This window comes from Cavia porcellus, unplaced genomic scaffold, assembly GCF_034190915.1.
Source record: "Cavia porcellus strain 051 isolate PalLab524CR breed Dunkin Hartley unplaced genomic scaffold, mCavPor4.1 scaffold_10, whole genome shotgun sequence".
NCBI classification, from domain to species: Eukaryota; Metazoa; Chordata; class Mammalia; order Rodentia; family Caviidae; genus Cavia; species Cavia porcellus.
The window spans coordinates 30562789-30589219 of NW_026947493.1; the positions used below are offsets into that span (position 1 = coordinate 30562789).

Below are 26431 nucleotides of genomic sequence, written 5' to 3' on the forward strand. Positions count from 1 at the left end.
CTGAAGGAAAACTAAGAAACTTATGTAAATTAACAAAAACAAAAGACAGCAATCAGTTGAAGAGGAGAAGCGAATGCCGGGGTCTGGGTGCTCTGAGAGTGTCCTGGGTGTTGGAGAATGTCTTGCCCAGCAATGTTGTTCTAGGAGAAAGAAGATAATACAACAGGGAAACGCTGGAGGTAGAAGCCAAAGATGAAATGGAATACATTTGTTTTCAGCACTTAGCAAATTATTATTTCATAAACAGACCAAACTTGTTATGGGTAGGACCACTAAAACTAGCCCTTGAGGAAGCGTTCAGCCAGCCCGACTCTGCTGGAAGAATGTTGTCACCTGTCATCACTACATCCCGAAGCATTTTCAGGGCTGTCGCCACGCCTGGTCTGAGTGTGTCTTGCTGGTACAAAGTTGTGGTGGTGAATCCTGCCTGACTTGCTCTGTGGCTGAGTTGGGTGTCATCATCTGTGGCACAGACGACGGCCGCTGCCTATGCTGTACTTCTGCTTTGCTCTGCAAAAAGCAGCATAGAAAAAAAAAAAAAAAAAAAAAAAAAAGGAAGCTTTCTAAAAACTCTAATCAGTATTTAATAGAAAGTAATACTTTGAGTTCAAGTATGAAATATTACATTTGGTTTTGTGTTTTGATTATTTCCTGTTTGATCCAGCTCCTGAGAAAATGGCTTTGTAGCAGTTTGCTGACAATCCTGATACGGTGTTAATATGCACTTCTAAAATGCACTAGCAGGGAAATGGTTTGACTTTAGTGGGAACTATTCCCCTTGATCCAGTTGAAATACCCCCAAAATTAATTTTAGTGTTAGCATCCCTTTAAATTAAAAACGGCATTCATATCCCTCTGGTAAGCTCAAATTTGAAAGAAATTTTTAGATGTACAACACCAGGAAAATGGAATATAACTCACAGCAATTATCTGCCCTGTTCTTGTGAGTTCTTTGTGGTAGGTCAGTTCTCATTTACTAGGCTTCGAAATAACCACTCATCTCTGAACGGAAGTAGGAGAGGAAAGAGCACTGGACTCCGGGTTCATATTCTGAACTCTTGTCCTATACTGACTGGTTCTGTCAGCTTGGAAAAATCTTCCAGTTTTTTTTTTTTTTTCCTTTCTTTTTCCTCATTTCAATTATCCTCCGTTCTTTTACCTCCTTTTCGCTTGCTAGGGTTCTTTCAGTTACAAGTGAAAGATAATCCCAGTTGGTTGAAGTAAACGAATAGTTTAACCAGGTCATATAATCAAAGGGTCCAGGGAAAATGTATGACTCCAGATATGGCTTGATTCAGGGACTCAGGTCCCGGGATACTCTTTCTGTCTTTGACTCTTTTTTACAAAGGGACTGACCTCAGGGTAGATGTGGAGGTGGCAGCAGTGAGTGGAGCATTTTGGCTGACTTGCGTGTATAAAGAGCTATAGTGATGTAGGTATCTGATGAGAACATTTGGGATCTGATCATAAAGAAACTCATGGGCCAGGGATTGCTATTGGAATTTAATTCCAAAGCATTCAGGACTCCTCAGAAGAAGGAGGGAGAATTGGAGATAAAAGATAAATATTTCCTAGAAAAGAACATGGCAGTGAATATACGAGATAGAAGACTATGATACTGCTTTAGTTTGCAGTGTCCTTAGAGGCCCATATATCAAAGATTTGATCCCCAGCAGGGCACTATTAAGTGGTGGTGGACTGCAAAGTGGTGAGACTTTGGGCAAGGCCCTCAGAGGCCATGAACTCCAACCCTTCCTCTTCTCTTTTACTTCCTGTCCAAGAGAACAGCTTAACTGTATACCACATGCCCCATTCTGGTATCTGACCTCACCACAGGACTAAAAGAAAAAGGACCTGACTGATCATGGATGGAACATGACAAAATTGTAAGTGAAAATCGAGTGTTTCTCTTTTGTGCTGGTTATCTCGGGTATTTGTCATGGAGGTGGAAAGTGGACTCCATAGATACTGAGGTATCTACCTGCTTGAGAGGATAATAAGAATCAGGGTAAAGCAAGTCAATTCATAGGAATGTTACATATAAATGAAATATAAAATGCCATCAGCTAAGAGTATTGAGAATGTTCTTACAGTAGGTTAAATCAGGCCAAATACATACAGCAAATATTGGATGAAGTATCTTTCTACTGGAAAAGTTCTTAGTCTCTTTTCTAAATACAGAAGTATCATGAAGATTCTGTCTTGTATTGCATTGTACTGTCTAAGATCTATTTTGCTTGTTTGCTTTTGATTTTGCAATACTAGGACTTGAGCCTAGGGTCTTTGTACTGAGCTACATCCTTGTTTTGTTTTTTTGGTTTTTTTTTTTTGAAACTGGGTCTTTCTGTGTTGCCGGGGATGAACTGGAACTGGCAATCCTCCTGCCTAAATCTCCCAGAGGTCTCAAATTACAGGCCTGTCTACCCTGAAAGCTGAAATTCAGATATCATGTGTGATTTTTTTGGTTTGCAAAATCAGATGGTACTGTAAAATACTCATCCATTCATGTAGTAGTAACAGCACCTGATGAGTAATATCTACTGTCCCTCAAAGGCTGGTGCTTTGTATACACTGAAAATAAAGCTCTGACCTTCTGGAGCTGATAGTCTTCCAAAACCTGTCAACTTTTATGTTTACTTAAATAGCTTATCTTCATTTTTAAAATCTGAACTTGTGGATGGGTTATTTCTAGAGAAGAAAACTGGAAAATGTAATTAACAACCCTATTCCACTCCAAATTCCTCTCAATGTTCCCATATATTTTAAAATTTTTCAAAAAAGAATTACTGCCAAGAATTTTTGTTCTTGATTTATGGCAAAAACTCTATAATGGCTATTTTAAAATGATTTCATAAGTGAGATTTTGCTGCTGTTCTTATATGCTGACAGATCACTTATGTGTCATCTGTTAAGCCACATGCATCAATAAAAACCCTTTTTTGTTTTCCCTAAGTGACCACTGAGCCAGGAGACACCAGCCTCATACTTTGCTCGTGCTATTCTCTTGCCTTTTGGCTGGTGCAGATTATTATTAATTGTGACTTCGCAGATTATGAGGCACGGGTTATCACAATGCAGTCATGGTTAAGGTCCACAAAGATGAAATGCTCCAATTAGGGAGCAAAATTGAGGGGTAAGCAGTTTTCAAAGAGGGCTAAGTTCTGGCATGTAAGACTAGGTTTTCTTCATGTACTCACATACATTCTGAAATGCAGAGTGCCTGCTTAATTTGAAACAATACACGCTTTCTAATATGTTTTAAGATTTCACCTTTATGCTGATAATAAATGATTTAAATGAATGAGGAATTGATGAAAATCCCCGAGAAACAGACTTGCAATGAAAGGTGATCCTTATTCCTTCATCAGTGAATTTTGGCAAACATAGAAAAACATAATATTGGAAATTAAAATTGGCTATAGTCAAATTTGTATTTTGGCTGATGTCTTTTTAAAACTTATACCCAGAAAGGCTTCATAGATTGTGAAGATTTCGAACTATTCTATTTCCTACTGAAGGCTAAAAGCAGCACAGCGGCATAACAAATCTTTGCCAAGATCGTCTCCCCTCTGTCCTGGCCCTTCCTTCCTCACTGTCCTGGAGCCAAACAAGTCCCTTTACCCGGAAAACTACTATGGGAAGCAAACTTGTGCAGCGTGTCTGCTTCTCTCTGATGTTTGTGAAAGTAGCGTGTCATTTTTATATAATGATATCTACAAAGTTGAACAGTTTGTTTAAAATAAAGCTTTGTCAAGTGGTCTGGAAGCATCTCATTTCTCATGATCTACTGTGTGTAAAAAGACACCCAGTGCAGGAAGGACCCACTTTCTCCCTGTCACACAGTTATTAATTTTACAATAGAAATAAAAGTTTCTTTACTCGGTGTTTTGCTAGCTCAGATTCCAAAGATCCAGCCTCAGAAACTGTACCGTAGATGGTGAGGCAGTGGTTCAGAATGACCCTGTGTCTGCTGGTTGCCTGTGGACGTGCAAGCCTGGGGTCTTGCTCTGCGCAGAGTGAATGCTAAGAGCTTACATCCATGCCAGGGGCCAGCAGAGGCCTGGGATCGAGATGTAATTTTTTTCTCCCTCCGAACTAGTCAGAAAGCTGCATACTGTGTTCTCCATGATGCTCATGGGATGGGAGCTCATGTTTCCCTCCTACAGTGACACTGTCTGCTGAACCAGGAAGAGAAAAGCCTGTCGCAGCATGAGAATGTCTGTTCCTGCTGAAAGGAAGATAACAGACAGTGGACAGTGTACCCACTCACCAGTGCTCATTCATATGAAAATATATGAGATTCACCCATCTGCCCAGAACATCTTCAAAGCCTGAGTCTAAAGGTGAAAGGCAAGACTGTCTCTCCATCTCTGCCCAGTTGCATTCACTGTGGGTGATTAGGCAATACTTACAGTGCTCGTGCATATTCACTGACCTGAATTATGCACAGTGCCTGCCAGCCTAGAAGGCAGAATGTGTCTCAAAGTGGCCCATCAAATACTACCTGTCCTTCGCCTTTAGAGCTTTGCCTCTGTTTCCCTCTCATCTAGGACCCGCACAGCATTCTACCATATTGGAGCACTGCCTTATTCCTGCTTATTTAACCCTGTCAAAAATCAGGCTGTTCACTCAACCACCACCTCCTCAGGGAGGCCTGCCCTGACCTCTGGAGTGACTGCGTCTTTATAATAAATGTCCTTATTTCACTTGATGCCCCTGCTGTGTGGATGTGTGGTTATTTGGTTAGAATTAATTTTCCCCACTGGACTGTAAGCTGATGAGAACAAAGGCTTTGTTTAACGCTTTACAGAGGGCCTGCCACATAGAATGAGCTCAGACAATAGCCAAGTAAATGAATGAAGAAGCAAATAAATGGATAGATGTATAGTTGAATGATTGGACAGGCAGATACATGGGTAAATAAACATGAACTAGATATGCTGTTATTATAATGTTTAGGAAGAGGGTCTATTTTAAAAAGAAATATTTAATAATTGTAGTTTATTTGATCATTATATACCTGGACCAACAATAACTTCTGTCTAAGCTTAAGGGATCAAAAAAGTACCGAAGAATAGAAAGGCAGGAGAGTGATTCATGGAGCTTCTTAAATTTTTAATCCCACTTCTGAAAGGTAAAGTCAGATATGCTCTCAAGCTGTTTCTGCATTTTTAACGAAGATAACTTTGGAATATTCAGTACTGAAGGTGACCTACGGGATCTTTGATTGGGTACCAGAGTCTACCTTATTTCTTATTCTCTGTTCCTTCTAGATTTCTAGCAAAATTCAAAACTTCACATTTTTACTTAAAAGTGCATATGCATTCCCTAGAAACCTCCCAAACGTGTGAAATAATTACCAAGGAGACAAAAGAAGAGGACTCCTACAGTCAAACATTCATTCGAGTATCTGTGTGAGGTATTGTTCTGTGCAGGTCAGATTATGACTTGTTCCCCCTTTAAAATATGTTTCAAGTTACATTATTAAAATGCACCATAAGGCGTCTCTGTTAGAAAATCGAAAAATAGAACTTCAGATGGGCCAGACATCCTGTGTACCCCAAGTTTTTCATTTTTCGTTAAAACAGCCCTTGACTTTGAAACATGTAAGTAGGCCAGAGAGAAATGCCTGATGTGAATTTCTTCTAATAGCCCCCAAACTCTTCTTTCAAATTACTACAAAAGCAATTCAGCATTTTTAGTGCCAGATTGATGAAAACAAACAAAAAAGGTGCGTATTAAGCTTTCCTGATTAATTAAAGGCAGTAAAGAAAAAGTCATCCTGGCCCAAACTTATGAAAACAAATAATCCTCAGAAATGAATCTGCGGTCTAAAATGGGGTGCTACTGTGAGGTAATTTATTTGCCTTCATATTGGGTATCATTGCCCCAAAGTGTTAAAACCACTAATTACTGGTAGATTGCAAGAGAGAGGAAAGTCTTAAGATTGTGAATGTGATTTCAAGTTACACTCGGAAAACCACTTGAGAAAACTCTGGAGAAACAATTTTGCTTTTGTCCCATGAGACAAGTCAGAGGCACTAATAGATCATCCTCAGCCCTAATTCTTAACCTTGTTCCAGCCAGAGTCATTTATAGCTGGTGAATGATGATCTGGGTCAACACAATAAGCCACTGGATGATGAAAATTTTAGGGTTTCGGAGGAAAATATATACCAGTGCGCTTTCTCGCACCCTGAGTCCCTTGGTCTCTGAGGGAGGTCAGACAGCAACATCTGGAGACACAGCAACCAGAATGGTTCTTTGTAAAGTCACAGGGGTAGAAGGAAAAGTGAAGAGAGGTAGGGAGAAGCTAATATTTGGGATTTTAATTCTTCCTACATCTAGTGTTTTTTTAAACATGCATGTCTGTTTTACTTACAATTATATTCTTTAAGTGCATCCATTTACCTAAAATTGCCTCAAGTTTATACTTCTTTATAGCAGATTGCTACTCCATTGTATAAAAAGCCACATTGTCTTTATCCCTTCATCCCTTGATGGGCATATGGGCTGCTTCCAAGATTTAGCTATTGCAAATTGTACTACTATAAATATGGGTGTGCATATATTCCTGGGTATGGTGCTTTAAAAAAAAAAAAACCTTCATGCTTTTTATGTCTGCATTTTTCTCATACATAGTGATCACTGCACATTTAGTGCTGTTTAAACAATCCTTCCAAAGGCAGTGTTTTTTGAGTTTTACTTAAACATTCCGTGCTGTTTGGGGATTTATCAATTGCTTTAAGGATGTAAAGAATTCTCATTCTTCCTAGTTTTTGTTTTGTTGTTATTGTTTTGCTTTGGGGGGTCTTTTTTGTTTTTGGAATTCTTTAAAGATGATTTTTAGTTTCCTAAAGAAGTCAGGCGATACAATTTTAGCGTTAACAGCTATGAACTGAACTCTGCTTTGCAGTAGTTTGTTTGTTATAGCATCGTAGTCGGTGATTAAACTGGAGTAGACTATTCCTTGAGATGTGCAAGGAACAAAGGAAAAGGTACTCATTTAATTTCTTTCTTCTTCCTGCTGCCCTTCCCCCTCCACTTCCTCCTCCTCTGCTTCATCTTTATCTTTCCTGTGTTCATATCTATCCATTGCCTACCCCTCGTTCAATCTCTCCCTTCTCCTCCCTTCTTCCTCTCGCCTTCTCCCCTTCCCTCTGTCCTCTCCTTTTTGCTCTCCCTCTCCCTGTATCCTTTAGGATGATGTGGTATTGAGGTCCACACATTTATCATGGATGCCAAATAGGCTTCATGGTGAGTATCATTTCTGGACGATCAGCCTTGACTGTTTGAGGAAGTGTGCGTGAAGGACTCTGAGACTGGGTCCAGGCTGAATGAGCGTGGGTGAGCGTGGTCCATCATGGGCACATGCCCCGCTACCAAGAAAACACATCTCATCTAAATTCTCACAGATGTTTTATTTTCTGAATATTTAAAAGATTCCTCATAGCTAAGGGACACTTCTGAATTTGGATTCCTTTCCCTAAGATAGGATGTGCCAAATGGTGGAGATGATCAGAAACAGAAGACTAAATTTTAGCCAGCTCTAAATTATGCACATAGATGTTCAGATGAGATAGAATTGCATTATTTTTGTTTATGTATTTTCCAAAATAATTGTAACTTGCCTTTGCTCAAATATATTGCTTATTACTGTCTATAGAAGTGTACAGTTTATTTAAAGCAGTAGTTGACAACCCACTGAAGTTCTACAAATATCCCTCCATATGTAGAGTTTTGGCTAATACTTTGCTTTACCTGCCCTGTGTAGATAAAATAGAATTCTGTGCCATTTGGAAGGCAGAGTGCTTTGTGTTTGAAATGAAGATCAGTTGGCCTTTGCAGGACATGTTTGAAGTCACTGATGCCAGTTCAGTCCCCAGCTGAGCAAATTAACTTTCATCCTTTTCATGCCCAGAATCTGCATACTTTATTCACCTGTGCGTTAGAATGGGCACCTCTACTGTGCTTTGAGCACAACCGCCACATGGAAGATGCTCCCAAAAAGTTCTGTAAGCAGCATTTACCTCACTGTCCTGTAACATAAACTCTTCCCTTCCACTATTCGTCTGATTCCTCCACTTCCTGATTCTAGTTAATAGACCTCAATACACCTAATACTAATGACTCTCCTGTAATGCTCAGTGTTAGGAACTACTTGTAAAGCCAGTGTTGTGAATAGGATTATGGTAGGGAGCCCACTCCACCAATCCTACTTGCACTGGGTATTAAATAAGAATAATCTTAGCTTCGTCTCGCTCAACCTTTCCAGGATTAGAATACTCACATATAATAAGGACTTGCTAAGTAGTTGTTTAACAAATGTGTGCACATTTTCACAAACATGTGAGACTCACCCAGTTTTGTACTCACTGAAACTTTTGTACTATGTGTGCCTTCCACTGCACATGGTCAGGCTCTATCTCACCAATACCTGTGGTACTAGGAAGATAATGAACCTAGTTGCAGCCCTCAGCCAATGACAAGTGAAGTTGGAGGATAAACCCTGTCCAACTTCCTTCTTCGTGTGAGAACTCTCAAGTGTGCTGCACATGTCTCCCTGAGACCCCCAGTAGACTGAGTCCTAGTTGCTTGAAGCACTAATCTGCTTGTGAATATACCTTGTAGCGGGTTTCAGGTTTCTTCCCTCTCCTCTCTTCTTCCACTCCCCAAATAGTAATTCTGGGAACCGTTTTTCAATCCATTTGTGGTGGGATTCCTGTCTCAGGTTCGGCTTTGGAAGAACCCAGTCCAAAGCAGTAGTAATAAAGGTGTGGGAGCATGGATGCTCTGTGAATCTGCTGCTACAACTGGAAAAGCAGTTTGGTACAGTGTGGTCAGCTTTAAGTGAGCCAGGCTTTTCATCTTGATATATTAAGGTTACTGTACTATCTAAAGAGAGGAAAAGAAGTTTTATATAAAAGTCAGGTAATGTTGATCTTTTAAGAATTCTAATGCAGTGTAGACTTGATTAAGCTTAATTTATAAATCAGTGTTCCTTGCCCTGTCATTTCAATATATGGAAGCTATTACTTCTAGTCTGCTCAGCAACTGTTCCTTGCCCAAGAATGACACTGAAATGAATAGATGACCAAAGCTATCTCTCTCTCTCCCTCTCCCTCCCTCCCTCTCTCTCTCTCTCCCTCCCTCTCCCTCTCTCTCTCTCTCTCTCTCTCTCTCTCTCTCTCTCCCCCCCACTTTGCTTGCTGGATTTTTTCATGGTTCCAATGGCTCCTCTCTCATTCTCCCATTCATTTCAAGTTATTGGGTTGAGAGCTTCCTAAGAATCACCTTCTCCAGCCAAGTCATTGTCTTCCTTCTATGAAAGTGCAGTCAGCACCCATGTCAGCTCTGCCTGACCATTCCTTAATTCTGTTTATGGCAGGTGATAAACACCATCCTCTTTTTGGGTAAAAAAACAAAATGGCACACTTACATGCAACACACAGGGCTCCATCTATCATCTTTTCCTTGCTTCAGTCTCTAATTTACTACTACAAAACTCATGATTTAAGAATGGTGCCAGTAACATGTAGCAGCCCCTGAAATGCTCTGAGTGTCTGAGAGGTAAGGGGTATGGCTGGTATGCTTGTGTAGACTCACCCACTTCCTGTGTGTAGTGGCACCAGGGATGTGCAAGGTTGCTTCAAGTACTAAATACATGCCTTTGACATATTTGTAGTCAGCCACAGGCACAGAGTTTCTTCCATGCTGCAAGAACCATCTACTCCAAAAACTGGGCACACTATCCTGAAAGCAGATTGACAGAGGCAAAAATTCATTCTGAAGTATTCCTAAAGGAGTATTAGTTATTGACAACATCATTCACTTTAGCTGAATTGATTTGTGTTAATTCTATTCTCTAATGATGTCCTATAGGGGCTTCAGTTCATTTTCTTGATACTGCACAGAAAACAATAAAATAATTTTATACTTTTGTGGTTTCACTTAACACTGGAATGAGGAGTCTTTTGCTGCTCTAGAAGCTGCAATTAGATGACAAAATATCTGCATCTTTTCTTTTTTCTTTGGAACTGTGATCTTCCAGGAAGCTCCTTTGTGTTTGTTTAAATATTCTAGTGGGGGGGGGGGCTGCGGCATAAGCGCCTGCCTTGAAAGCAGGCAGTCGCGAGTTCGATCCCTGGTACCGATAAAAACGAAAAAGACCAAAAAAAAAAGAATATTCTAGTAGGACTTACAGTTCTACTTTCTTCTCTTCAGTCTCTGTAAATTATGGCATTACTACTGAGTGAAGATACTTGTGTATCACTATCTATTCAGCTGGTGTGATGTGAAGAGCTCTGTGTGCAGCCTGTGTATCTCTTCCTGTTGTTGCTAGAGAGATGTGGGACCCACAGGTCATCAGCAGTCAGGGAAAACCTGTTCAGAAATAAGTGAAGTCAACTAATCTTTAATACTGAGTCAATAGTATTTTTTTTTGTTGATTTTGTTGTTGTTGTTTGTTTGTTTTTGTTGTTGTTTTTGGCAAGAATGTAAATAAATAAATATCTTGAATTTTATGGGATTCTATTGCTATCGTAAAGAATAATTTTAAATTAACTACATCAGGTTTTTTTGTGAGTTCTAGAAAGCTGAGTATCTTTGAGTAGATTTAAGGTTAATTTAGTATATGTGGGCCATTTCACATTGTTTCATATTTGTTTAACCTCACTCTTTGACCATTTATCATTTTTAAACTCTGTAAAAATTCTTAATTATTGAGTGCATCTGTTTGCCTTAATGTGTAGGCACTTTGATTTTTTTTTTAACTCTGAAATGTAGGAAATGTGGGACAAGGGTCGGGCACTGGTGTGTTATCTATAGGTTTGGTAATTTAGCTGGGCACTGCCACTGTGAGAATCTGTGTCTACTGAAAGGATTTTTCAGGTCCCCACTGATGGCCTACTTTTTTAGCATGAAATCAGAGACTTCAGTTCAAGGACAGCAGTAAAATTTGAGTATTAAATTTGTCACTGTAGCAATGGCCCATTTTCATGAGGCCATTTGCCTTATGTTGACTTAGCCAGGTAGTCAGCTAGGGATTATCCTGAAACTTAGAAGAAAGTTTGCCATAGAACAGTGTTAAGTACTCTTTAAAGACGTCCATAAGATGTATGAAAATTTAATCCTTTGAGATGAAATTTTAAAATATGTTATGCATATTTAGGAAAAAATGTAAAGGAAAATATTTTGCTAAGCTCCATTTCCTTGAGATGTTCTAAGAATTTTATTTGCTTACAATAAAGAAATGGATTTTACTTTGTATAGTTAAACATTTTCAGACTTATTTAACCAGGGGTCACTGTTTTGTTTTGTTTTGTTTTTGTTAATGGTAGATTTTTTTTTTATTGTGGTTGTCTATAAGAACAAAAATGCAGAAAATGCTGCGATGCTTGTGGCATTTAACCACAGAAATTTGCAAGAGACATTATCTGAAGGCTTGATAGCATTTTCATAGTTTAGATTTTAACTTTAGCTCAATGGAAATTATGAAAAACAGTAACTCAGTGAGTTCAGACTGCTATAATAAAATGCTAGGAACTGGGTAATTTATAAACAACATATATTTATTTCTCATAACCCTAGAGGTCCCAGTTAAGGGCAGTGGCAGAGCCAGTGTCTGGAAGGACTTGCTTCTTTGTCCATAGATACCATTTCATGCCCTCACATGGCTGATAGGACTAGGAAAGGTCACTTCCCCTCTTCCTAGCAGGGGACGCATGTGGCTTTGGCTTCTCATGCTGAGCTGGGGGTCAGGGATGCCACCTGGGCAACTTGGTGGTCCAGAGAGCTTTACCAGAATTGAAACCCCTTCTGTGCACCTATCACAACCCCCCACCCAACATATACAAAGCCCTGAAATTCTACAGCACAGTAGAGACTGTAGAGTTACAGTCAAATGTAAGAATCTCTCACTAAAATAAGGGCACTGAACCTTGAGGAATTTGATAAATTTAGATCCTTGTTGTTCATTTAAGTGAAGAACACACATATCTACTTCTTGTCTTTTTTTTCTTTTTCTTTTCTATTTTTTTTTTTTTTCTTTCAGTGCTGGAGATTGAACCCAAGCCCTTACGTCTGCCAGGGAAGCACTCTATCACTAAATTAGATCTCCAACCCTTTTTATTTTATATTTTGAGTTAGGATCCCTCTGAGTTGCCCAGGCTGGCCTTGAGTGTGTGACTCTCCTTCTGCAGCCTCTCCAGCAGCTGAGAGTATAGGTAATGTGCTGTTATATCCAAATGACTACCTTTGTGTGCTATTTGAACACATTGTTGTCCTGTTTTCCATTCAGTCAACTTCCTCTGACCTCACCGTGAAGCCATGAATCTACTTCATAATTTAAACAAACAAACAAACAAACAAACAAAATGGTGGAGGAGGGATACTGCTCATGCCAATATCCAAATACCCGTATTTGTAATGACCCTTGATAGCTAGAATCATGAGTTAACACACAAAGTTGGATTCAGTGTCTTTAGACGGTGTCAAAGGTAACATCTGAGAGCTAGAGGAGGAAAAGAGCAGTGTAAGCTTAAGTGGTGTTTTAGAATGTCTCTTCACTGGGGAAAGAACACTTACAAAAGATCCAAATTTGCCAAATTAAGAAGAGTCAATATGGCATGTTTGCCATCTGTCAGATATATTAAGTCTTCTCTGTGGAGCAGTGCTGTCAGCTGACCTTAACATGTTGGGAAGTACCAGAGAAGAGCTGCTGCTTTGACTCGCAGTTTCTTAAAGCTGCTATTGAGAAAATGCTGCCTTTCATTCTCATTTTGCTGTAGCTCTCTGTGGGAGGATGGAGCATTCACTTTCACAGATTCTTTGTTGTCAAAAATGTGTGCTCTTGTCCTTGGGCTCACTCACATATGAGCAGGTGAACAGAGCAGTCCCCCCACATCTGATCCTAGAGTCAAGAGTGTCTGTGCCCCATGAACTCAAAACGACCATTGAAAGAATATGGTTCAGATGGGCTTCACCAGGGCTTTCTTACCTGTGTCTGAGATGTTTCTTTTTAGGAAAGATTTTGGTATCCAAGGAAAACAAAATGATCCCAGGGGCTTCTCTAAAATATTTTATTCCCATAGCTGATATTTTGCAAACTTCTTTCCTCTCCAAAGACTATCAAGTAATTTATAAAGTCTCTACTGTAAACATTTTCAACTAAGCATCTTGTTTTCCTGAATCTTGGAACCAGAAACACATGAAAAATATGTAATAAAATGCAAGGAGGAAAATGCTAACTTACAAAGAGTATTTCTAGCTTTCATGAGAAAGGTGGTAGCATATTAGTTGCACAAAAAAATCCATGAATCTAAAACACCACTTCACTTGCATAGTTCTTCATGTATAATAAGCCCATGGCAGAGGTCTGCCTCTGTGCTTCGGGGAGGTGCCTTGGAATTCTGAGCAGGTCCTAATTCCATATTATTTTAGCCACAGTGTGACCTCTTCAGACACACATATCAAAACTGTACTTAGATAACAGGAAGGCAAAGGATTGTCAGAAACAGCAGTGTTCTCACGGCTCCACAGAATAGGTTGGATGTATCTGCCTGCTGGATTCATGGCCTGCAAAAACAGATGGGGTATTCACTGAGCTGCCTATTAGGTTCATACTTGCTTCTCTCTGTCCTGGCTTCCCACATTTTGTTTTGGAGACTTAGCACTTGGGAGGCTGTAATTAGTTCTGCTGGATGGAAATCAGTCCCACAAAAATTTAGTCCTCTGACTTTTAGCCTTACTTAAGTTTCAGGACTACCTCAGAAGCTTTGGGCTTTCTGAGAAAAACGTGTGTTTCTTACCTGTTAATTGCTCTGTCATTTTCCAGCATGTGAAGTCTCTGTTTAGATGCTGTTTAGATGCTGGTTTGGGTTGTTTCAGACAACTAAGTAAGAACACTAAGAGGTGAACAGAAAAGCACTAGCTAATTAATTAGCTGTTTAATTACTCCATTCTCTAATATTTACAGTTTGGCTGTGACTGATGTTTTAACTATTCAGATCATTGTAATGCTAATTATACATGAGTGATTTTAGGGCTCTGACTAAATATCATGGGCCTTAGGTATCTCATATTTTATTTTTCTTTTCAGGAAGAACTGAAGCACTTTAAATGTTAAATAAAGACCTAGTTTATGATTAGAATTACCCGAATTATCTTGGCAAGTCCCTGGACCATCACTTGCAGAAGCAGATAGGTTTTGGAGTGTGCGTACAGACTAAGTTATTAGCCAAGTGGCTGAAAGTTGCCCTGCCTGTTTGGGGGCCTCAATTCCATCCAGTGTAAGCTGGGATTCTTGTGATGAGGTTTTTACAAGGATCTACGTGGACTGCACAGGCAAGTCCAGTCATAGTGGTACATTTAGTAAATTATTCAATATACTGCACTCTTTCCAGATAGTATCCTTAACTCAGGATTTTATATCCATCCTTCTTCTAAGAAAGATTAATACTTCGAATATAACTTTGCGTATTCTGAATATTCCAGTTATGCTTCTCTTGTTTGTGCCAATGTGTCTCTATAGTGTAATAGACAAGATAATGAGTGCTATCAGCAACTCAACCTAAAAATATATACCCTTGAGAGATTATTAGGTTAGAGGAAGGGAGTAAGAGGGGGAGAGAGATGGAAGACTGGGAGAGTAAGAAAGACTGAGAACGACCAATTATGATATATGCGTGTATAGGGATGCCAAAATAAAGCCCGATACTAATAAAAGCATGCACAGTAACTCCACAATTTACAGACATTCAAGTTGAGAACTTTCACAGCTAAAAATGGACTTCAAATTATAAGTGTTTGTAAATGTGAACAAATCATGGCATTTTAAGGTAAAAGTAAAAATCATTCATTCACAATTGTACAGTACTGTACTGCTTTTGTAAAGTAACTGTAAAGGTAAAATAGTTTCAGTAAAGTAAAATAGATTTATACTGTAAATAGTGTACAAGAAGAGTAGTTTATCTACAGTATTTGTGTATGTCTATGTTTGGGTTTTTTTATGCTTCACCTTGTATATTTGTGTCAAAGGTGCATAAGACTCACTTCATCCGACTTATGAAGGAATCTAATTCATGAAGGTCCTTATGGCAATAGAACTCATTTGTCGGTGATTTGTCCTTTGATTTATTGAATTCTTTAAAATGTAAGGTCTTTTGTTCTGGGGTACAGATAGACATTTACAAATATGTCCAAGTCTGGTTTAAGAGATTCTCTTTGCCTTAGATCTTTTAAATAGGACTATGCAAGGGAACAGTTGCACATTCTGATTTTTAGTGGTCAAATAATACAGTGACTACATCTGGGTTGATGCTAGCAAAATGTTAAGTTAAATCTAGTTCAGATGTTGTAACCTCTTTGACACTGGAAAGTGGACTCTGATTTTTGTTGTTGTTTGTGAGACCCTTTATCTTTGTTATAGTTGTGGCCAATTGTGAATTCCTTACACACTGGCTTTATTTCAAACAGATGTTTCCCCGGATGCCTACTTTTTCACTAAAGCTAAATCAAAACCTTGGGAAAGAAGGATAAACTGTAGTCTTCTTATCAAAGATCCACTTCACTTCAAATGTCTTGCCAAAAAGCTTGGACAGAAGAAACAATGCAAATTAAACCACTTAGATTCCATCTCACTCCTGAAAGAATGGCCAGGATCAAGGAAACTACCAACAACAAATGCTAGAGAGGCTGTGGAGAAAAAGGAATTCTCCTGCACTGTTGTGGGAGAGTAGACTCGTGCAACCATTGTGGAGGTCAGTCTGGAGATTTCTCAAAAAGCTGGGATTGGAAGTCCCATTTGTTCCAGCTGTTCCACTTCTAGGCATATTCCCAGAAGAACTGAAAACATCATACCACAGTGATATATGTGTACCCATGTTTATAGCATCACAATTTGTAATAGCCAGATCTTGGAAACAACCTAAGTGTCCATCAACTGAGGAATGGATAAAAAAAAAGTAGTGTTATACTCAAAATATTTCAAGGAAAGAGACACTAAGTTATACTCAAATATTTCAAGGAAAGAGACACTATGGTAGCTACTATTATATCGGGTTATCTTGTGGTGACACACTATGTTGCTTAAATAGTTCTTTTCTGATCTGTGTTATTATGTTGTTATGTCCTTTTTTATCTTAATCTCCTTCTTTCTTTTAATTCTTTTTAATAAAAAAAAAAAAGAAAAGAAACAGCAGGTTGGATCCTAAGGGCACTTGCCCAGTGGCCAAGTCCAGACCATCAGTAGATATATGATCTGGAGAAAAACACTCTTATTTTACATGGAATTCTGTTGCACTGCCTGTAAAATGAAGTTTCTTATGTCTTGAAGTTTCTTATGTTCTTGAGTACCCTTTAATCAGCTGATGGACATTATATCTCACTTCCATGGAAGAAGCACATTCTCTGCTAGTTTGGTCAGCTACTTGACATCTGTCAGCTCCACCCCCACTCAGAGACCCCCAATGACATTTAGCCCCTCAATTAAGTTCCCTCTCATGCACATTAGATGTGCTTCTCAACCATGTCTGGATCCAAGATAATCACAGATACATCTTGCTTCTCTTGCTTGAATGATTGACCTCTGTGGGTCAGGATTCCTTGTTGTATTAGTTATCAACACAAAGAAGAATGAAGAGACATGATTTCACTTGACATTTTGAAATGGCTGGCCTTTGAGTACAAACTGAATTCATACTGTCTTGTTAGTATTTCTAAGGTGTACCTGGAAATTAAGATATTTGGAAAATGCTTAGGCAAATCTAGATTTGCTATAGGTAGATTTCAAACACCAGATTTGTTTAATGGGTTGTGGCTGGAAATGAGATAATGGGGATTTTAGTGTTAGGATTTTACCCTCCACATCTTTCCTCTTTCCTAGTTCTCTTTATGACCAATCTGATAAAAATATTGAACTTTCATTTTTCTGGTTCATAGAGCAAAGCTCCTCTAAAGCATTTTCACTTGTTCTTATGGTTATTTGAGGGATTTATTTTGTAATTGAAAATCGTGTTGAATATTCCAATACATTATGAATGATATTTGCTGCTGTGGTACATGCCTGTAATCCCATCACTGGGGAGGCTGAGGCAGGAGGATCAAGTTCAAGGCCAGCTTGGGTTACATAGTGAGTTCGAGGTCAGCCTGAACTGTATAAGAAGACCATGCCTCATAAAAATGGTATTTATTGATTGTTAACATACTTTTAGTGATGTTTGGATTTGTCATAATTTATTCTTTCCTGGCAAGTCGGGGCTGGGAAGAGAAACTTCTTTGGTGGTACTGAAAGGATTTGCTTACCCAGGTGGAACGCTACTTCTGCTGGCAAGGCTTTCAGAAAGTGACCTTCACCATCTCATTGTGTCCAGTACTTTTAGAACCATCTGCTTTCCTCCTTATCCTATCCTGTGCTTAGGATACAGTCAGTACCTCTCTTTTCCAGAGAAGGAAACTGAGGATCAGAGGCGCTCAGGTGTCCAAGCTCACTTAGCTGACAATGATAGAATTGTATTTGAATGCAAGTGCTTCTGAATGGAGAATGCACACTGGCTTGTCTCGAAGGATCCTAGAGCATGGGGAATAGCTGAGGTCTCTCTCTCTCTAGGAAGAGAATGGAAATATTGTGATAGACTCACAATGCACAGTCATAGAACTGGGGTTCCCAGCCCAGCCTAGCTCCACCTCACATTGTGATTTTCCACACTACATCACCAGTGCTGCATGTACTACGGTAAATAGCTAGCCATTGCTGCCTGCCAGCTCCTCTTCAGAAAGTACCCTACCCTTCAGAACCTACCCTAACCAGATTCACAGAAATTGGCCCAAGCTCCTGAGGCAGGCACTTCTGGACCCCTTGTTGCCGTGCTTCTTTCTGACTTATTCCCCCTCCCTGACACCCTCTTTGTCTAACACTTTGTTCTACCTCACACCATTCTGACTTCATAAAGAAATCTTGGTATCAGTTGTAGGAAGAGAATAACAACAGTAGAGACCTTTTACCATTGTCTTCAGGTGATGCTCATTATTATGATTATAAAAAGTTTGAGCATCTGAAGATAAGAGCTAACATCTACTGCACACCTGTGGCATGCCAAGGAGCTATGGGAGGTACCCTATGCTGAGCTCATTACAGCCCATGGAACACTTGCAGGTGGTGTCTTTATCATCGTCTCCATTTTAGAGGTGGCCATCTGGGCTGTGGGAGAGCTTAAGAGACTTTCCCAAGATCAAAATGTCATAAGCTTTGGAAATCAAGTTATCTACTCAACACTTCCAACTGTTCATTTACTCTTCTTTCTTCTAATTCAGGGAAGGCCATAGGAATAGTGCTGTTATGCTAGGGATCAGCAACACCCCAGAAAGGTTCATGTATGGAAGGCTTCGCCCCAGTGCAGCAGTGTGTAGAGGCCAGGTCTTCTGGAGAGGGACTGGATTGTGAGGACTCTTCATCAATTGATTCATGTATGAATGGTTTCATAATTTGATGGCAATATTGGGAAGTGGTAGGAACTTTTGGAAATAGGGCATGGTTGGAGAAAGTAGGCCACTGCTCCTGAAGGGTACATGCTCCTGAAGGGTCTGTCTCGTCTCCAGCCCTTTGCTGTCTTTCTTTTTCCTAACTACTACAATAGGAGCAGTTTCGCTCTGGAATACTCTCTGTGCCATGATACCTTGCATCACCACAGCCCCCTAAACAGTGAGTCAAGTACCCAAAGGCTGAAACTTCTGATGGCGTGAGCCAAAATAATTGTTTCCTCCCTTATGTTGATTTGTGTCAGGCATGTTTCCACAGCAATGAAAACACGAACTAGCACAAGTGCCTAGGAAATGTTCAAAAATCCCATTCATTGATTTAAAAATAGTCATAGGAAACCTTTTGCATCCTCGTATCTAAGGATGTCTCAGTGAATAAACCTGACAAAATATCTGCCCACATGGAGTTCATATTCCAATTGAGGAAGGTAGGGGTATGCAAAAATGTATTAGGTAAAATGTGCATGTGTTAATTAGTGATGCATGGAAGGGAGGAAGGTAAAGGCAGGATAGGTGAATGGTCATGATTAGGATTATTTGTTATGAACATTCATGCTAGAGAGGATATTTACTTTTGTTGTATCGGTGCATTATCTGCTGATAAGCTGTACATTTGGTGCAGCCCTTTTCTCTCTACTCTCGAGTCAATTTCCACGTGCCCCTCAGCCTTTGCCTTCTGGGTAATTTTTCATCATAAAATTTGAATTTGGCTACCTAGAGTCATGTGCAGCCTTTAATGTGGACACTGTGATTTGCTCTGAGCCAGGCTGCTGTGCACACCATAGTTATTTAGATTCATGTGAAGTCAATACTCTGTGCATGTGAACAAGGGTTGGCTTACATAGGCTCCTCATTTACTTGGTGATGATTCTGTTAGTGCCACTTAATATGTGACAGTACTTAGCATAAGGAAATGCAAGGCAGATGAGGTGGAACATAATCTTTCTCATGCTTGGCAAAGGCATTCTATGTGCACTGGAATGTTCAGTGGAGCTTGGCCAGAGTGGCCTAAATACCTGGCACTGAGGCCATTCTGGGGGCGCGTAATTGCAGAAGTGAAGTGTCTATCCATCACATTTAGAAACAAGGCTTAAAATGCAAACTTTACCCTCCCCCCGCCCCTGGCAAACCCCAGAAAATAAGGCTTCCAGACTTCTTGCCAAAAATGAGGCCATGGGGTGAAAACGCAACTTTTCATTTATACGGCTTCCTTTCTCTTGGACTCTTTATAGCAAACCATCTATCATTTTGTGGTTGAGGTGTCCTGTGGCCCAACAGGCAGGCACTGGTAACACTTGGGGTCATAACAGTTCCTTTGGGCTCGCCTCTGTGGCTACTATCAATGCTGTGATTGTAGTAATTCAGAGGCAGTCCATAGCAGTTCTTAGAAAATGCCAGTGTGGCCTAAGAGAACCATATTCTCTTTCATAGGTGACACAGACTACCTCTGTGCCCCCACCCCACTACAATATTGTGCTTGAAGACTCTATGGTACCCCTGTGAAGTACTGCTGCTCTGGCACGGAACAGTAGTAGCCCTGAGAAATCCAAAGATTTCTTGTATTCATAGTTACTGAAGCTATGCAAATCCAAAGACTTGTATTCATATTTTTGTTGGAGGAAGACAATTATGAAAACTCCCTTGTATGTGAGAAATCAGCAGAGCTGGAAGAAAAATGAGATCCAGTCCTTGGATCAAATATCTTTAGCCAACAAAAATTAATTGAACACATCTTTTTATATAGTATGAGAACACATAAGAATGAAATGTTGAGCAAAATCTAATATGGTTACTATAGTGAGGTGACAATCTATTGTGGTATCAGTAAATTAATAAAAACTATAAAATCATACCTCTAATATTTGTTATAAAGAAAACATGTTTTGCTCAGAGATAGTAGATCAAAGAGAATTGCCCTAGTTGTAAAGACCATAAAGGGTCTCCATTGGAACTTACAGTTGATCTGGGATATAAAACATGAATGTATATTAATTAAATGAAGGCAGAGATGGAGGCGTGGGATTGAGGAGCATTAATAAATCCCTGTGGCAGGGAGAGAGATTGGCATAATGGGAACACAACACCAGAGAAGAAAGAAGACATGGGCTGAGACTCCAAAGAGAGTAAGACCAACAACAGATCTGGATCTTTATCCCAGGTACAGTGAGAAATGACTGAAAGGTGAGAAGCAGAGGTAATCAGATTTGTGTTTTAAGAATGTCTGTATATAGCATTAGAATGGAAATCAGATTAGCAAGAACAGAAGTGGATAAGGGAAGATGGGTTTGAAAGGCAGGCAAGTATTTAATTAAAGAGAGAAGACATCAATAATTACCACCATGGGAAGCACTGGGGAGTGCCTGCAGTGAGGAATCCAGTCCCCTCAGAGTAAGAGGAGAGACCTGTACCTGTTTGGGAGCTTATGGGTGAGACAGTGAACCAAGTAGGATTTCATTGGTAGAGGAACTGCAGTTCAGAAAGAGGTTGAGAAGAATGTTGACAGAGAAGTTAGGAAAGGAAAAAAAAAATGACAGTGAGAGAACTTGGCAACACCAAACAGCAAATAGCAGATTAGTTTAATGAAGTCATGAGTTAGGGACCCATGAATACTGGTTTAGGAAGCAAAGCAGAAACCGAAATCTCAAAAGAGCAGGCATATGGAACTTTTCCTGGTATCTAGGTAGAGTAAAAAGACAAGGACCCAGTTACTGAAGCTATGCAAAGCAGGGTGGAACCAGCCACAGGGCTGACTTGCTGTTAGAACCTCATGCTGTGGATTCACAGAGATTCACATGAATCAGAGAGCTAATATCTGTTTCTGGGACAGAATGGACCTATAGAGAGTGCTGAGTGGCCCAGCTTTGAGGCCCAAGAGGAATGAGAAACAGGTTCCTTTGATGGTTTAGGTTGGAGGCTGGCTGCGAATGGAACCCATGACCCATAAAATTTATTGGTACTTACAGTTCCCTGTTGTAGGTGTCAAGGTTCCACTCTAAGCCAAGCATGACAGGAAATGAGCCTGGAGATGGTGATAGACCAAGCTTTCAGGAATTCTGGGGTTTTTCGTTTGTTTATTTTGTTTATGAGAGATATATACCCCTAGCAATGGGATTCTGACAGCTGTGGTTTGGATCTTACATGACTCAAAGGCTCATCTGTTAAAGGCTTTGTCTTCCTCCATGATGGTTAATCTTCACTGTTAACTTGATAGTCTTAAGAGACGCCTATAGATTTGGGCTCTACTTGGGTGGGTCATGGGGGTGCCACCTTGAGAATGATCTCTAGTCCCCGTCCTTCCCTCTCGGGTGCTCTTCCACTGTTCTCCGCTTGCCTGGTGACATGAGCTGAACAGCTGTCCTCTGCTCCTGGTCTCTCGCTCTGCTGTTTCTGCCTCATAGCCAGCCAGCTTTGGACTCAAACTCTGAAACTATGAGCCAAAATAAACCTCTCTAAGTTACAGAGGCTGAGTATTTTGTCCAAACAGCAATATGACCAATACACTAGCTTTAGGTGCTGTCAGGAGGTACAGGAAGGGGTAGAATGGTAAAAGGAAGGTTGGGATGTCCCCTAGAAAGGGATATTTGGATCTCAGCTCCTCCCCACCATGGTGTTCTATCTTGCCACAAGCCTAAGTGATGGGACCAAGCAATTATGGACTAAAATCTCTGGAACTGTGAGCCAAAATAAATCTTTTCTCTCTTTAAATGGATGATTTGAGGCATTTTGTTACAATTGCAAAAAGCTGACTAACCATTGATTGTCTGGGTTTAAGTGTTCTAAGGCCCCACAAGGCCCCATTTGGACCTTATTACCCCTCTCAAATATTCCACACCATTAGTCTGAAACTTCGTGTTGTTCTCCTTACAAGTGTGTCATAGCTGATTTAGGAAGCCACACACCTGCTGTAGCATCTTGGTTCAGAGTACCCATCCTACTATTATCACACTATTGCCTATTATAAAACGGGAATGAAACCAATACCAAGATACCGGGTTTTTGCAAAAAACAGACTTTATTACGCAGCCAACTGGCAAGGAGGTCAGGAATAATAAACTCACATCTGCTTCCCCATTGGTTAGTAATGGGAGAATTTATAGGAGGTAGAAAAAAGCAGTTTCCTGTTGATTAGATGGCATCCTCTGCATATCATGTGTTTCTTTTTGTGAGGAATTATGTTCTGTGGAGAGGATTTTGTGCTTGTGACATCAGGATGACCTGACTTCTGCTCATCCATTCTTGGAAAGCTGGTTCCCAACTGTGAGATTATTAGCAAAAAGCCTAAAGGCATTTTCTGGAAGACAAATTAAATTCACCAGTTTAGGTCCAGGTGTGCCCAAGCCTTAACTGATTTCCCTTGCTGGGGCACCACCACCATCTTGCTCCATGGCCTATAGCTTGAATGCCAATGGTAGGACATCTCCCATGGGCAGCCTTGTAATAGCAGCCAAGCACTAGACAGTGTGATGCATTCAAAGCTCAAGCGCAGCACAGCATGGAAAATTTATGAAGAGCTCAGGATGAAGAAGTTGGACCCTCATGACTTAAGAAGCTCAGTGGAGAAATGAAGGAGAGTGTGAAATCAACATTAGTGACAGTGCTGATTATGTTTATTGTCATTTGACATGTTACTAGTATATGCTAAGCCATGCGGCATCCCATGCCATCTGCACAGTGATCTTTGAAATGAGTCATACTTGTGCCATTTTACAGATGAGTTTATAGCTTGTATCAGGTTATAATTGGTAAACAGGGGAACCTGGACATGAATGAGAGTTGACCTGAGCTTGGAGCTGACTGAAGACTCTGTCTGAGGTTGTAAAACCTGCTGAAAGAGTGGGTCTCTTCAGATTCTTCAATTGCTAATGAAAGGTTAGCCTCAGCATACACTTGTGGTTCCATGGAGGATTTCACCATAGCATCTCTCCAAGCAGGACCATTCATACATTGCACCTTGTGTCTTTTGTGCCTAAAAACAGTGAATCCTCATTATAAGGCCTTTCTAGCAAAGAAAGTGGTGGTATCTTGCTTCCATGCATGCTCACATTTTTAAGAAAAATGTTCTTTGTTCATCAAAGCACCCACTAGCCATAGATTTCCTATTCCCTAGGTATATTTTTTTTAATCTTATAAAACTGACTGGTTTCAAATGGGACTCAGATTGCTAAAGACTGAAATTCATTTCCTTGAACTTTATATAACTGGGCCACAGAATCATTCTGAGAAAATTGCTTAAATTAATATATGACATCACAGAATTAAAGGGAAAGAAATTTCTCTGTCTCCCATTTTCAGAGTTTCTCAAGACCTCTATTCTGGGCTCTGACCCCACAATTGTGTACAGTGGATCTGCTGACAAGTCACGTGATCCTGAAATCAGATTGTTGGTCTTGGGGGCTCTGATGACTCAAATGGAAGGAAAGCTTATTTTTCCCCCGATTGTTCAGTCAGCTGCTTTATAAGTAAGCCCTGTTAGATTGTAGCAAATCTGGAAAGAAAGTTAAAAAATAAAAAGACTAGATTGGGAGGTGTGGGTTTTTGCATCCCAAGTGATAATTTCACCCAAGCTGTGTTAGTGAAGGACGAGACAGCTTGTATGAAAATTGAGGAGTCCCAGAGAACAACAATAACAGAAATTAACAAATGGCAGGATGAGTAGCAGAAGGGAAAATCAAGCATATGCTGCTAGTTTGAAATGTAGTTTCATTAAAAATCTTTTTCCACTGTACCCTAAAACAATCTGTCCTTGCCAGATAACACATTGGACACCAAAAGGGTGTTCCCTCCACTTCTTTCTTAGTTGTAAGCCAAGGCTTTAAAAATAAGAACACAGCTGCTCGTGACAAAATAAATTTGTCAGCTTGTCTTTAAAGGTAAAATAACGAGGGGGAGCCAGCGTGGCTTCCCACCACTTACCGAGGGTGGCAAGTGGCACTCGGCAGTGTTTGTGTGCAGTCAACACCAATCAATAAACATCTGTTGGAAGGAGCACGGTGCCTCTTTATGATGCTGATGCTTCATTAAGAATAGGTTTTGTCTTTGAGGAAAGAAAAATCTCATGTAATTAAAGAATGGTATTTGTGCTTTTGTATTTTACCCTTAGAAGACTTAAATTCTTTTAAGGCCATTATTTACAGTACATTTATCTGTATTTAAATGTAGCCAGTCTCCCTTGACAAGCCCATCTGTTCATAAACCTAGTAAACCTGGGAGTGTGTTAGGGTTGTCTCAGGATGTGATTCAATGGCAATAGTCAGGCTTGCGCCAGGTTAAGGGAGGTTTAGTACCCAGCAAAATTAAATGAAAGATAGTATTTTTGGAGGCAAATCTGCATTTGAAATGATAGTCTTTGGAAATGGTATATCAAGGAAGGGGTAGCTGAAATTCTCAAGATCAGTTATATTCAATAATCTTTTTGAGCTTATGACAGACAATTTAAGTGGTTTCTGTGATAGAAAGCATGTGGTACGTTTTCTTCCTTTACTTTCCAGAAGTATCTTGTTTTGAGGGGCTGCTGGTGATAGCAGTATAGATAACTAAGCTGTACAAATGCGGGTCACCTTCCAGCCACTATGAATTCCTGCTGCAGAGGGAAATGTCCTTACGTGAACTTAAGAAAATACATTTAATACGCACACATATGCAAGCAAAGCATAAAGTAGTTGGTAATGACCCCAAATTGTACAAAGCACAGTAACATTTCCCATGAGCTTAACGTTTATTTAACCAGAGCTTTTGGTGAACTGAAAAGCAAACAAGCACTTCAGGGGAAGCAGAATGCTGAAGAGCTTGGGGTGAAATTCAAGCCTAAGGATTAATGAAACATTAGCATTTACTCTGCCACTTAATGCAAATTAGAGGCCCCAAATATGGAGATTTAGGGGCTGTTTTGTATGGTAAAAGCCTTTCTTAGGAAAACATATTAAGGAATTTCACCTAAGGAGGTCACGCATACAAATGAAAGAATCTGAAGAATATTTTAGAATGTGATTAATTTATCTTTTGAATAATGGAATGAAGATTATAACTTGGAAAATTTTTACTAGACATTTTTGAGCAATACGATAAATATGCACAGAACAGGTCAGATCTTTGTGGATTTAAAGACAAGAGAATTTTTGTTGTGGTTGTTCATACAAGTGAGCAATAATTACATAGAGCACAATACTTCGCTGCTAAGTTACTTTTGTGTGTTTTTTTTTTTTTTTTAAATCGGTACCAGGGATCAAACTCATGACTGCCTGCTTGCAAGGTAGGCACTTATGCCTCTGAGCTAAATCCCCAGCCCCTGCTGCTAAGTTTTATGTGTGGGCATTATCCAAAGCATGAATTCCTCACGCATTGTAGCTAACCTGTTATTTGTCTATGTATTTCCCAAAATGTGCTCAAAACAACGTCTATAAGATGTTTAGCAAAGTTAGGATATTACTCTGACAAAGAATGTTTAGAAATACTGCATTTGTGAGTCTTTCCTTACACATGCACGGGCTCCACCGACATCTTAAAAGCGCTGAGAAACTAGCAGTAAATCAGCAGCTGTAGCTTTAATGCTGGCGTCTCTCAAACTTATTTGATACATGCCCGTTGGTCATGGAGCGTGTTTTTGCATCTTGCAGCATACATGCTCTGATAGATGCTGACCTATAGTCCTGCCTTCTAGGCTTGCAAGGTGAATGTACTTACGGGAAGTAATGGATGAAAAGTGCTGAGACACCACATCTGTAGATCTCTGAGAAGGCTAAAGAACTTTGATATAAAACCACAGAGCCACCACAGGATGCACAGTGAGAGCTGCTGAAGTCAATAGATGAAAGATCAGTTGTTGAAGAGCCTTCTTCCTGAAGCCACAACTCTGTTCTTTCCTCTCCACTTCACTCCTCCCTTCTCATATTTTCGTTAC

At 39.9% G+C, this 26431-nt stretch overlaps 1 protein-coding gene and 1 long non-coding RNA gene across 22 annotated transcripts in view; one reads left to right on the forward strand and one right to left on the reverse strand.

The window, feature by feature from the left end:
• Positions 1-26431, forward strand: part of Fhit (fragile histidine triad diadenosine triphosphatase) — a 1402288-nt gene that overhangs the window by 1165147 nt on the left and 210710 nt on the right. The gene's annotated exons all lie outside the window — the stretch shown is intronic.
• The window catches only part of LOC134477863 (uncharacterized), a 147640-nt gene that overhangs the window by 78053 nt on the left and 43156 nt on the right, over positions 1-26431 (reverse strand). The gene's annotated exons all lie outside the window — the stretch shown is intronic.